This window comes from Psammomys obesus, unplaced genomic scaffold (assembly GCF_907164565.1).
Source record: "Psammomys obesus unplaced genomic scaffold, mPsaObe1.curated_primary_1811, whole genome shotgun sequence".
Taxonomy (NCBI): domain Eukaryota; kingdom Metazoa; phylum Chordata; class Mammalia; order Rodentia; family Muridae; genus Psammomys; species Psammomys obesus.
This window is the reverse complement of record NW_026591598.1, coordinates 13630796-13645332: the sequence shown is the minus strand read 5'-3', so window position 1 is coordinate 13645332 and position 14537 is coordinate 13630796.

The window sequence follows — 14537 nt, the reverse complement described above, 5'->3', positions numbered from 1 at the left end:
CACACACACACACACACACACACACACACACACACACACACACACACGATAGATGAAGCGAAGCAAGCAAGCTCCAACGACTTCACACATATACCTACCTAACATACATACATACATGTATACATACATACACACACATTCACACATTGGGTGGATGGAGCAAACTCCAACGACTTTATTTTTTTTCTCCTATAGTTTATATATCCCAGCAAAATCTTTGAAGCAGTTCAGAAATCACAATGTGGCTTCATTCTATTTTTCTTTAAGTGAATGATTACAATGAGTGCATATAAAGACATGTTCCCCAATACCCTCACATGATCGAGTGTTTTAGGTATTATGGGTGAAAAATAAATTATTCCCAAAACCCAAATGTATTTGTAACTAAGCAACTTGTTATGGATTCACAAAGAGTAAGCAAGCAAGGTCAAGTTTTCTGCCAGTTTCTCTTTACTGCCGGGCTGCAATTTGTGGGGTTACAAAGAAAGAATCAATTATTTTATTTTTTATCTTAAAAAGTAATCTTACAAAAATCTTAAAAGAGTCACAAATCTAAACTTTCATATTAAAAAAAAAAAAACTCCAAAACACCCAATTTAATCCTCAAAGTGCACATCTACTCATTAACAATCTCTATTAAATCTTACCAGGAAGCTGAGGGCAACAGTGGGTACAAGAAATTAATCATCACCTTGGTCACCAGCCCAGCTTTTGGGAGAGTCATGTCAAACGGCCATTGTTCCTGTTCCCTGACCTCAAAAAGTCCCTGGCTCAAATCGGAGTGTGTCCTTCTGAACTTCAGATTGTTCCCTAAGATTTTCTACATCAGAGCCACTGACAAAAACATCTACACTTAGCCTTACTAAGCAATCTGTTTTTAAGAATTCTTTCTAAGGGTGTTGGTCATTGCTAACAGTCTATGTCACCAAGGGTGGTGACTGGATCATTTTTCTCTCCGGCAGTAATGCCCGAAAGGTCGAGCATTGTTACCGTGAGTGCCTGTGGCGCCGCCCAGTGAGGGGTTGGAAGCTCCTTAGAATTTTCATACAACTCATGTATTACAAGGGGTGTGGGAATCAGGAAGGCAACAAACAGAGCAATGCTCTGTGACAGCATGGAGTCCCCGGGGACTCCTGGCCATCCAGGCAGTGTCAGCACGGGCCACTCCCACAAGTTCTGTGCCACCTCTACCCCAGCACATCTTGCAGGCAGGACAAATTGTAGGTCAAGGGATTCGTGGCTGTGTCGGTGTCCCAGTCCCTCCACTGGACAGTTCGGGCCCTGTATCACCCATCACTCGGAGACCTCCCCAGGGCCACTCTCGTAGATCCCTGGGAGTTTCCATTGCACCAGATTTCTGCCTCGATCCCCAAATGGGGTTGTAGCATGATCATCCTTTACTTTAAAATGAATACACACTTACAAGTGAGTACATACGACGGTTGTCTTTCTGGGTCTGGGTTACCTCACTCAGGATGTTTTGGTTTTTTTTTTTCCCTAGTTGCATCTATTTGCCTGCAAATTTCATGTTTTGTTTTGTTTTTTAACAGCCAAGTAATACTCTATTGTGTAAATATAGCACATTTTCTTTATCTGTTCTTCAGCTGGGGGACATCTAGGCAGTTTTCCCAGTTTCTGGATATTGTGAATAGAGCTGTTATGAACAGAGTTAAGCAAGTGTCCTTGTGGTAAGATGAAGGAAGCATCCTTTGGCCCAGGAGTGGTACACTGGGTCTTGAGGTAGATCTATTCCCAGTTTTCTGAGAACTGCCGTATTGATTTCCAAAGTGACTGTGCAAGTTTGCACTCCCACCAGCAATGGAACAATGGTCCCCTTGCTCCACATCCTCACCAGCGTGAGCTGTCACTTGTGAGTTTGATCTTAATTATTTTGACAGGTGTAAGATGGGATCTTAGAATCGTTTTGATTTGCATTTCCCTGATGACTGAAGATGTTGAACATTTCTCATCCAGAGTCCTCTGTTGAGAATTCTCTGTTTAGGTCTGTACCCTATTTTTAAATTGGGTTATTTGGTTTGTTGATGTCTAGTTTCTCGAGTTCATTTAAGTGTTTTGGATATTACCCCTCTGTCGGATGTGGAGTTGGTAAAAATCTTTTCCCATTCTGTAGGCTGCCATTTTGTCCTATTGATGGTGTCCTTTGCCTTACAGGATCTTTTCAGTTTTCATGCGGTTCCGTTTATTAATTGTTGATGTTAGTGTCTGCAGGATTGGTGCACTCTTCAGGAAGCTGTCTCCTGTGCCAGTGTGTTCAAAGCTATTCCCCACTTTCTCTTCTCACAGCTTCCGTGTATATGGTTTTGTGTTGAGGTCTTTGATTCACTTGGATTTGAACAGTGTGTATGTGTCCTGCCCGCGGGTATGTCTGTATACCATGTGCATGCAGCAACCACAGAATCCAGAAGAAGGTGTCAGATCCTTTGGATCTTGCTGATGGTTGTGAGCCACCAAGTGGATGCTGGGAATCAAACCCCAAGTTCTCTGGAAAAGCGGCAGGGCTCGTAACCCTTGAGCCACTTTCCAGCCCCAACAGGATTTTTAAAATTTATTTCTTTGGCAGTACTAAGGCTTGACTCCAAAGCTCTAGGCAGGCTAAGCAAGCCCTCTGCCCTTCAGCTGTACCTCCAAGTCTCTTTTTACCTTTTATCTTGAGGCCACATCTCACTAAGTAGCCCAGGTTGGGCTTGAACTCGCTCTGTCACAGGTTTTCACTTGTCTCACCCTCGTAAGTAGCTTCAATTGTTGGTCCGTGCCACCAACCCCGTGCAGCGTTTTCTTTCAAAAGCCTCTTCTCTCTGACCATGTTTTTAAATTTTAATTAAAAATTAATAAAACCTGTCTACAAAGCAATGGGTCCTACTTTTCAATGAGACAAATCGCTCTTATTCTAAAATTAATTATAACTGTCTTAATCCAAAACCCTCGAGGTGGAGAAACTTCTGAATGAGAGGTTTTATTTGCCGAGTCTAGCGGGGGCGGGGGGAGGGGCTAGAAAAAAGCACAAGCTGGGCTGTGTGAACCCACGCAAGAGGGCTAGAAGCTTGGGGAGGGGATGAGCACGGCTCCTTGTGGGGTCAAGCCTAGACAGTTCCTAAGTAAACAGTTCTCTTCAGAGACAGTGAAACAGGACGTCTCTGCGAGGTTCTGAATTGCTTCCTTCTCTTCCCACTCCATCTCACGTCCCTTGTCGTGACAGATGATCCAAATTTTCCCCTCCTTTCCCTACCGAATTCCCTCCCTGTTGGAGGCTGGGCTGATGTTTGTATATTGGTGCTGGTTACTGCCCGGGCACACCTATCCTTGTTGTGTAAACCTACCTGATTGAATGGCTTACACCTGGGCGGGACAGAATGGGGTAGGCAGTCTGAACGTTGGGAACGGAAGAATCACGGGGAACAGACGGATGGGAAGAGAGGAGGAAGGAGGATGCCACGACGGGTTCGTGCAGAGAAGGAATCATGTGGGCAGGCCCAGATGAAGAATACAAGCAAGCATTTATAAAATTATGGACGGTAGACAGCTCGGAGGAGGATGGTTAAGGGAGATGGCATTGGGTGGGGGCTGGGCGGTAGATGGTGAGGTTATTGAGACAGTGAAATATCTGCCCCGCCCAAGGACATCAGGCAATTATAAAATCTAACAGTGTCTGTGTCTTATTATTTGTGATAGAGGGTTAGGTAATACCACCTCGATAATTTTAGGGCTGATAATAAACATTATATAGCCCAACATCATTTTTATTTTCTATAACACCTGCCCTTCCTCTCTTCCCCTTCCCTACTTCCTTTTCCTCCGTCTCCTTTTCCTTCTCATCCCTTCATTTTCTTTCCTCTCTACAGATGTGGAAACTGCCTTCTGAGTGCCCAGGGGGGCTGAAGCAGCTGGAAGGCACAGGACTGAGACTCAGTCCCATTCAGACCCTGGCCTGTCCTATTCCATGGTCACCGTGCCCCTGGGTCACCTCTCTGTTCCCTGCCTGGGTATTGCTGGCAGCTGGTCAGGTGGGACCAAACCAATGAGAGAGGGCCAGGCAGAGCAGAGGAACTGCTGAGCCTCAGTCCTGCCCCAAAGCTGGCTCTCAGCTTGGGTCCCACCCGGTTCTTAGTTCAAGTCTCACCAGCTCCTGGGAGAGATGCATTTTCACAGAACTTGCAGGATCTACAACAGTTGCCCTGAGTTTGGCCAGGTCGGCAGACGTTTGGAAGTGCAAACTGTTTTGGGGTTTGTGCCTTCAGTCCCAGCGGCTCTTCTTCACAGAGCCCCCTGGACAAGGCTTGTTGGGAACAAAGCCCTGAGACCCTTTCTAAGGGCCCGACCTGCCAGATAAGCACTGGGCGCCAGCAGGCCATAGCTTCTTACAACCCATTGTTCCCAAAACTGTTTGCTTTGGGACACATCCGTGACCACCGATGTGACCACCGATGTTATCTTCGGGCCTTGTAACTCTTTAACCCACCTTCTTAGCCTTGGGAACTTCCCACCAAGGGCCTTGGTATTTTTCCACCACTACTCCCCTTTCTCGCCCCTCTCCCCCGCCCTACCAAAACCACGTTTTAAAAGAAACACCAAAGTTCATTAAAGGAGACACTTGACCGGCAACCGTCTGCTTGTGTCCTTTCTCTCTCTCCCCCATCTTTTTCAGGATTGACCCCCTTCGCCCCCACGAATAACTGAGTCCCGCGGGGCGGGACAAAGGCTGGGCAGTGGTCAGCGTCTTACTCTTCCTCAGAAGATCTGACTTTGTTTCCACCCTGAAATTCGGCCCTTTCGGACCCGGAAGCTCACTGAGCTAGGCGAGGGTGTCCTGGCCGTGGGGACAGAGGTGTGTTCATTTACTGCTCTGAGTGCCCCGCCCCTGCCTCTGGCTCTTTCCCCACAAACCTCCTTCTGTGTTTCTCTGTGCACCCCTGCCGAAAACTCCTCATTTCAGTTAGGAAACCGTGTCCACGTATCTTGGTCTTTGAAAAGACATTTTTGTGACCACAGTTTGGATAGGTCAGAGTGCTCAGGCAGATTTTATCCGATGGTGACCTTGAACTCCCAGTCGCCCGCCTCCTCTTCTGGAAAGCTAGGATGACAAGCTTGGGCTTTTGGGGGAGGGAGGAGAGGGAGGGGAGAGGCAGCCATGCCCTCTACCCACTGAGCCATGTTCCCAGCCCCTCTACCTTACTGATAAGCATTGGTGGCGCTTTCCATTGGTCCTTGTCGCCTGCCGGAGGCTCGACAGGACGCTAGAGGACAGGTGTTTTAACGTTTGTCCCTGTCGCCCCACATAGCGCAGTGGTAATATTTCCCTTTTAGCCAGTGAAACTCACGGTTTATACGTAACACGGCTAATTATAATTAGAGCTGAATTTACAACCCTGGCTGTCTGTCCTCAGAAGCTGCGGTTTTTCAAACTTCTGCTCTTCGTTCTCTAGCCGGTTAAGGGCAACTGGGAAGGAAACCCCCCAGTCTAAACCTCTTCCTGATTCGCAGAGATCACGGCCCCGCTGGGTCCAGCGGCCCCGTGGGTACCACTACCAGCCCTCTGACAGGGTAGGGTATCAGGCGGAAGCAACTGTGCTGGGAAGTGTTCTGGGCAAGGTCACTGGCAGGCCTGGGCCTGAGGGTGTGGCTGGGCCACTGGGCCTCGGTGTGATCCACCCGTCTGTGGCTTCTCTGAAGCACGAGGTCAGTGAGCGCAAGCCACTCCAGAACTTGTGTGTGGCACACACATACACACACACACATACACACCATACACACACCACACACACACACATAGCACACACCACACACACACACACACACCATACACACACCACACACACACCATACACACACCATACACACACCACACACACATACACACACACACACACCACACACACTGCAACACCACACACACACACACACACACACACACACACACACACACACACACTGCAACACCACACACACACACCACACACACACACACACACACACACACACACACTGCTGGGTCAGAGAAGCACCTTCCATCTTTGGCAGAGCCCTTTCAGCTTATCTTAGAACAGACTGTCTCCTGAGCCTCGAGGTCTCTGGGGCCTACGTGGAGTCTCCAGAGATTGAAGGCCACTTTCCCAGAAGCCAAAGGGCTTCAGCCTGCCCCCACAGGCTCCCCCCTCCTCCCGTCCCCCCAGGTCTCTGTGTTCCAGCCACAGTCACGAAGTTCCCCCTTCTCTCTCTCGTGACTTTAGTCTTGTCTAATACTAGTTTCTGTGCCTAGAATTCCCTCCCTGGTTTACCTTCCCCTTTGTCTCACAGACAACACCTGTTCTTGCCCGGGGTCTAGGATTTTGTGGCACTTCCTCAGGGACCTTCCCCTTCCCTTGACCTTCGTTTGTTCTCTGTTGTCTCTGCTTCGTGTACCGAGAGCAGGATCCCACGGACCAGGTGTGTTGTTTTTCTAATCCTCGTGACAAAATATTTGGCCGAAGCCGATTAAAGGATGGACAGTTTATCTGGGCTCCGGCTTTCTGAGGCCCTTCGGTCCAGCCTGGTGGGGAGCGTGTGCAGAACAGCAGCAGGGGGGCGACATAATGTCTGCCTGTGCTGGGGAGAAGGGGCAGGTCACATGGTGGCAACCCAGGAAGCAGAGAGCATGGCTTAGGAGCAGGGCCCCATGCCCTTTGACCTGTTTCTTCCAGCCAGGCCTCACACCCACCAGACTAGCACCATGAATCCAGGGCTGAACATTCAGAACATGGACCTGAAGCCCGGGATTGGGGTTCAGGCAGTAGAGCGTGTGCCTAACATGCACGAGACACTGGACCAGATCCTCCAGCACGGCATGAAACACGCACAGTGGCTCATGGCTGTCACCCCAGATGTCAGGAGGCCAAGGCAGAAGGATCAGGAGTTTAAGGTTATCTGTGGCAATACAGTGAGTTAGAGGCCGGCCAGCCTAGGCTCCATGAAACCGTGTCTCAACAATTGCTACCATCTCAAACCTAACGAAACCAACCTAAAAAACCATGAAGCCCCATGGGACATTTCAGATTCAAACTATAATACCAGGTAACTTCTAAAACTGAAATTTGTTTCTCTGTTCTGGAGGCTGGGAAATCCAAGGTCAGGATGCCAGCATCTTGCTGTAAGGTGTATACTCTGTTCTCACGTGGAGAAGAGTGAGAAAGAACCCTCCTCATGAAAGCCTTGTTTTTTTTTTTTTTTGCTGATAAGGAACCCCTTTGTGAGGGTTGAGCACCTCCATCCAGCCTCCCTTCCCAAAGCTGTCATATTCAGGGTTATGTGGATCTGGAGGAAAAGCTCTGACGGTCTCTTTGGTGGCGCTCAGTCACAGTTCACAGAAAGGACTTTTGCGTGTGCGTTCGGTAGCGCCCTTTCTTGACGCAGCTTCGTTGACAAGCCCTGGCACATAGCAGCACTCCGAGGAGCAGTGAATAAGCAAGCTTCCCATGTGTGGGGGCTCGGTCAGGAACATTCCATAACACCCCAAACGGCTCAGCCCGCTCCTGGCCCCCAGGCTGCTCAGGCACAGCCGGTCAATATTTACTGAGCTGAATCAGGCATATGACTCAACCTCAAGAGACCTCAGCGTCTGAAAGTATGACTTCACAGTCACGCTTCCTTCCGCAGCTGGGATGTTACATCAGGAGTGAGGAGTTCTACGTGAGAGCCAGGGGAGCACAGCCGGCCCAGACGGCCCTTTAGTGGGTAAACATCCTTGATGCTGCGGTTCGCCCGCCCCCACTCTCTCAGAAACTGCTAGCGGGGTGTTTCCCCAGCTTCCCGCCACACAGGGGCACCAGGCTGAGTCGGTGTCATGGATCCTTTCCCTGTTTCTGTGATACAACATCCTGACGAGGGCAGCCTGAGGGAGAAAGGGTTTGTTTTGGCTCCACAGTTCCGGGTAGGTCCGTTCTGGCAGGAAAGTCGAGGAGCTCACTGAGGCGGCTCAGTCTGCATCCACAGTCAGGAAGCAGAGAGAGCGAGAGTGAGAGAGAGAGAGAGAGCTCGCCACACCAGCGTTCTCTCACCGTCTCTGTTCACCGTCACCATCTTCTGCAGTCCCAGGCCTCCCCTCCCCCACCCAGGGAGCCATCCTACACACAATAAAGGCGAGCCTTCTCACCTCAGTTACTGTAAGCAGAACAACCCTCTACAGGACCTCATGGCGGCGCCAAAATCTCCCAGGTGACCTTAGGTTAGCCCCAGCCACCACCAGTCTGTGTGGTCAGAAGACCTTGGCTTCAGGACACTAGCTGGCACTTTCGTTGCTGCTTTGCCACTTTACCTGGTGAATGTCCCCCCACCTCATAACCGGTCCACAGAGCTTCTTTAGGGAAACCGTCCCTGTCTCGTGGCTGGTCTAGCTAGTCAGTGAGCTCCAGATTCAGGGAGAAGCTCCATCTCAGAAAATAAAGCACAGAACAATTGAAGATGGCGTTGGGCCCTGACGTCTGGCCTCTGTATGCACTCGCACCAGCACATACACCAGCACGCATGAACACATGTACCGCCCCCCCCCCCCAACACACACACGTACAAGGGCTTCAGGGTTTGGAGAAGAGCAAGTTTAAGGGTCAGCTAGAGGGGTGCATGCAGCTCGTACCCCAAACCAGCTTAGGCAAAACCTAAAGTCCACCACACTGGGAATTTCAAAGGTGGTTATGGGGGGCTGAGGTAGGGCTTGGGACTTCGTGCTAGCAGAGAGAGTTTCTGGTTGGCCGACTTGGATCACGTGCCCCTGAGACGCTCTGTAGACAAACAAAGGCTATGTTAGAGGAGACCTTCAAGACTGTCCACGCCAACCTTGTTCCCAAGTCTCCTCCAGTGACCTGATGTCACGCCTTTGGGGATGGCCAGACCACTCCACGTTTTTGCTTTTTTTGTTTTTTTTTTTCCAGTCCACATTTTAAGAACACTTACTATTTGATTTTGATTTCTACATTCCTGCTTTCATGTACCATGCGTGATGGTGTAGTGTGTGTGTGTGTGTGTGTGTGTGTGTGTGTGTGTGTGTGTGTGTATGAGGGTAGCTGGAATTTTGTTCCAAGACTAACAATGATCTAGAGGGATTCAGGTTTAGGCAGATAAATGTGAGATATAAAGAGAAGGTTCTGTTAGTCTGTGAGGGAGTGGGCAGGAAGACGCTGGGTGTCCTACAGGCTCGGCGATTCTAACACCCGTCTCTGCTTCCGGCCAGCCTCCGGCTCACCCATCCCCCACGCCCTCTGTTCACGGTGCACAGCCAGGCTGGAGGTGAATCTCCACACTCATGCTTCCCCACGGAGCGGCTGAGGCTCAGAGGGATGTAAGATGCGCAGCTTCCGCAGACAACATTTCTGTCCGCTTCTCTGCAAACTGAACAGGATTGCCACCCAGCCCAGCCATTGCGTTCTTAGTTGTGATCGTTCCAGAGGTTTGAGAGCACGTGTGTGGGTCTCCTAGCCTCATTATTGGCATAGCTGACAAGGGGAAACAGCCAGACTCCCGCTGACTAATGATCGGGGAGAGGGTTGCGGCATATCCATTCAGTGGAGCCTCATTCGGCAGTAGACAAGCGACTCCCTGATACCTCGCCACAGCATGGGTGAGCTTTGGGAACGCTGTGCCAAGGGAACAGAGCCAGTACGAAAGGCTGTCTGGGGCAGGCTTCCGCATCCATGTATGACGTGGGGAACAGGCAGGTCTATGGAGATACTAAGAACATCATCATCTGTTGCTAGGGGTCAGGGGCACAGAAGGGAATGTGTCTGTGACTGTTCCTGGGTATATCGTTTCCTTCCTGAGATAGGAAAGCACTGTTGACTTAGACGGTAGTGATGGATTGATATACACAACTATGTGAATGTACTGAAACTGTTCATGACTTACAAGGCTGGAGAGATGGCTCAGTGGTTAAGAGCACTGGCCGTTCCTGCAGAGGCCCCGGGTTCAGTTCCAAGCACCCACATGACAGCTCCTGACCACCTGTAACTTCCGTTCCAGAGGACCTGACGCCCTCTGCTGGCTCCTCAGGCACCAGGCACACCTACGGTGAGCGTAGACGCGTGCGGGCTGAACACTCTTACACATAAAAGCAAGATTACACATAAAATTCAAGGGTGACTTGTTTGGCGTGTGAATCCTCTCAGTTAAACAGGGGTCCTGTGGGCACACAGTTTGAGATCTGAACTTCAGGGCATGTGGCTGCCCGGGATTTCTTATCTCATCTCCAATCTGACCTTGGGCCAGCATCTGGCCTCCGCCTGCTGTGCGGTGGGGTTGGGGCCTTCTAAGCCCTGGGATATGGAGGGCACAGATGGTGGGAGAGGATGAGGAGAGCCACTCTCATCGGAAACCCCCCCTCCCCTTCTCTTTCCTGTAGGGAAGCCAGGCTTTCCAAACCTTATCTGTGCCCTCTTGACAGAGCTGCCAGGTGTACAGGCCAAAGACTGGGCGTGCAGGGGCAGGTACCCCAATGCCAAGAGCCAGCTCAAAGCTCAAAGGCCTGCCAGCACCTTCTGGAAGAGCAGGGTCTGGGACACTGGCCTCCTTGAAGAAGCCCTTGTTTCCCCTTGGCTGATGTTTTGGACCTCCTATGTGCCGCAGCCTTTTGAGGACCTCCCCTCTGCTCCCCTTTTATTCTTTCTTTATCTGTTCATCCTTCCTTTCCCCAAAATGATTATATTTTAATCATTGGCGGTGTACCAATACAATTTCTTTCAGGGTCATTAAAATACCTCTGACTCATCACTCCCCTCCCCTCATGGCAAGAGGCCTCTTTCTCTGGCCCCCGTGTGCCATAGTTGAGCCATCCCCACCGACGAATAGTTGAATATGGCCAGTTCTTTCGCCACAGCCAACGCTCCAGCGATCTTTCCACTCATCCCTGTGTACCTGCTCGCGTGTTTCTCCAGGGCGGAGACGGCGCCGATACGGATCTGCTGGGTCACAGGGTGGGGACACCTACAATTTCAACAAACACGGCCAACTGCTCTCCACCACCGTGCCTCAACCACCTCAGCTCCCGCCGATTCCCGCCAGGAGCACACTCGAGGCCCTTTTCCCGACTTCCACGCCGAGCTCGGAACTCAGCCAATTTAAAATGCCCCGGCAACAGTTAGGTCTCGAGGTTTTGTTAATTGATATTCCCCCTGGAGTTTCGTGGAGGCTCTGGGTTCCTGGGATCAGAGAAGAACTCAGAAATTAGGGTTTCGTGGTCTGAGCACTAAACGCAATTGTATCACTATCTACTGTGTGATCTGGGGCGAATTCGGTGACCTCTCTGGTCCCGGGCGTGTTCATATTTATAATCTCTCCGTGTCCTAAATACTTGTCTAAGAAACCTGGTCGTGAACATTCTTTTAGCATCTGTTCAGTTCTCTTGCTCCTTCTGCCTCCTGTGCCTGCAGCATGTCTGGGTAAAGCGGGTGCTTAGAAGCGTGAGTGGACGCATTTACCATCAAACAGCCTCTGGAGGGGGCTCAGGGCACTGCAGCCGGTACTGGGCAGGCCAGACACCAGACGGAAGGAACTTTTCCTTTGAGACGAGACCTCGCCCTGTAGCCCAGGCTGGCCAGGCACTTGCTAAGTAGCCCAGGCTTTCTTTGAATGAGGGACTGTCTCTTTTGCCTCAGCCTCCCCGGTGCTAGGATTATAGGTGTGTGTCATGGTGGTCGTAGGAGGGGCTTTTGATGGCTTTGCACATTCACAAAGCTTTACCTTAGGAAGAGGGAGACGGGGCTGGAGAGACCGCATAGCCAGTCTTCCAGGGGATCTGAGTTCGGTTCCCACTGTCCGTATCTGGCAGCTCATGGCTGCCTGAACCCTGAACCTGCTTGATGGGCACCTGAGTGCACGAATGTGCGCTGTTTAAAAACACCACCGACAAAAATGTATTCGGGCATTGGCACAGCCTGCGATCCTAGCCCTTGCAAGGCCGAGCAAATGCCCTAGCAAAGCCAGTCTCCAGGGACTTCTGCTACCATTTGTAGCAGTAGTTTTCAAAGACATGTAACATGGACAGTACATACCTTTTTACGGAATTCTCTCTGAACACACAGCGTTAGGATACTACTCAAACCCTTGAAAGAACGCTTCAAGTTTCTAAAGCCTGCTTTCCAAGTCGGTCTCAGTTCGGGGAAGGGTCTGTATGCTGAATCAGACTGTCCCTCAAAGGCCTGGGTTGGTGCTTTGTTCCCCGAGGGTGGACGAGTCCGGTTAGGAGAGAGCAAGCTGGAAAGTGGGTTAAACGAGTTTCCCACAGCCTCCAAATCCTAGCCCTTGCCCGGAAAGCTCGGAGATAATCGCATGAACTTCCTAATATAAACACCAGGGGGCACCATACGCTTAAGGAATGCGACCCATGCCGCAAGCCTATTGGATCACGAGGTCAGCTTTTTTTTTTTTTTTTTTTTTGGCAGTAAGACGAACAGAGTATCTTCCTGCTTCTTTGACATCCTTCCTACCTGGCCTGAAGCTTAGATGTGCCTGTAGGATCGCTCTGGGAGCCAGAGGAACACATTAGGGAAGAGCGCAGAAGGGGGAGTTGGGCCTGGCAGCTTCTCTGTTTGTGTCTATGTCCTTTGTGCCAACAGTACTGTTATTCTGGGCTTCCATTCTTCTCATCTATCAGATAGGACGGACAATTCCCTTATCGCCCCTCCCCTCTCTGTGTCTGCGCCCCCTCACCCCACCTGTGTTTATTTTATGCAGAAGTGTCCTGAGAACATCAGGAGGCTGAGCCTCGCCTTTGAGGGCCAGGCCATCTGCAGCAAAGCTGGTGAAAAAGCCAGGCTGGAAGTTTGTATTCAGGATCTTCCTTCATAAGCAGAGCCATGAGAGCGACTGAGAGTTCAGATGTGGAGCCCAGGAAGAAAGCAGCAGGGACGATACCGCTGTCCTCAGCGAACCGAGACCTTCTGCTGAGTGGGGGAGGTGAGCTTGGGGGTACGCTCAAGAGTTTGTTTTTAAAGGTGACAGATTTGGGGTGCCTTTGAGGTTGTTCCGCAGATGAAGAAAGACAAGAGACGAGGAGACTCAATCCCATCCCTTTCTCGGCATCTCCTAAAAATAACAAGGCTCAATAGTTTGGATGAGGTGAGATGTTAAGACCAATCTGACATTGGCGGCTGAATCGCTGCTGGCACATCATCACCCGTTTGGTGCTGGCGTATAGGCAGCCTGCCTTTAGGTTGCTTAGCAACCTGTGACGTCATCGTTGGTCGCTGCCTCCAGGAGCTCCCATTTCCTTTCTCTCTCCTCTTTGCTCTGCCTTGGTTTCTCTCTCCTTCCCTGCTCTCTCTGACTCTCTCTCTCAGGTCCCCCCCCCATATTCCTCTTTCTGTTCTCCTATGCTCTCCTACTGTCTCTCTGTCTCTCTCTGTCTCTTTCTCTCTCTCCCCGCAGGCCCTAACTACTCTCCCTTTTTCTTCCCCCAAGTAAATCACTTCTAATCAGATCTGTTGAGTGCACAGCATTAAAAAAACATATATCCTAACACCATTCATGGATGAATGGGTGCAGTACTCCTGGAAGGCATCACCCATTCCTCACCACACTCAGCTGAGCCCTCAAGGCAGCTAGCAAGGTGTGAGGCAAGGATCAAGTTTTCAGTCTTCCCCGTACTTGACAGAGATCTAGGAATATGTTGAAAAGCAAGCTTTTGAGCCAGGGAGATGCTGTTCGGAAGCTACTATTGCTACCAGATAACTGGAGAACTCAGACAGGATTATTTGCGCCTCCCCTCACTTTCTCCTGAACAGTTCCTGTCTTTCAGCCTGTTATGAAAATTAAACATGACCATTTGAGAAAACTGTTCAGTCCAGTGCTGAGGTCATTGCAAGCACCTAATCAGCAAAAGAGGACGAAGCAGCAATCGTCACTGAACTGTTCTGTCAGCCAGAATGTTTCTTGCTGTTGCTGACCTTTCCGACGTAGTTAGTGTAAGCCCGGGAGTGTCCAGAAGGAGGCGATCTTAACATTTACTCTTTTGCCCACAGAGCTCCAGGAAGTGAGCGGGTGATTTTCCCTGGAGAAAGGGCTCTTCTTGATGGTGCTGGGTAAGGCTGCAACCCTTCTGGATCCCTCCAAACGGGCCTGGTCCTCTCTTCTTAGACACTGTCCTTGGGCTCCCTTTGTCCATAGATTGAGGCCAAGCCGTCAGCCTCCCAAACATGTCACCTACGGGCTACCTTCCTGTGCAGGCTGGGTTCCTGTGCCCTCTTGACTGCAGAGGCCTTCCCTGGGTTCTCCTGCGCCCAGGCTTGGGATGCAGGCACGCTGAGAGGAACCTAGCGCTCGGAACCTCAGGCACTCAGTCTTCTCAGAAGACCTACAGATGCCGACATTCCCCGTCTCACTGCCGAGTTAGACGCTTACTGAGTGAGGCCGTGCAGCTCCTCAGTCTCCTCTGGCACGGAGGACATCCAGCCACCGGTTGGACATCAGTCCACCGGTTGACCTCTCTCTTGAGGTGACCCGAGTAAGCACAGCCTCAACAAAGTGCAAGCCCGTGATTTATCTACTTGTTTTTGAAACGG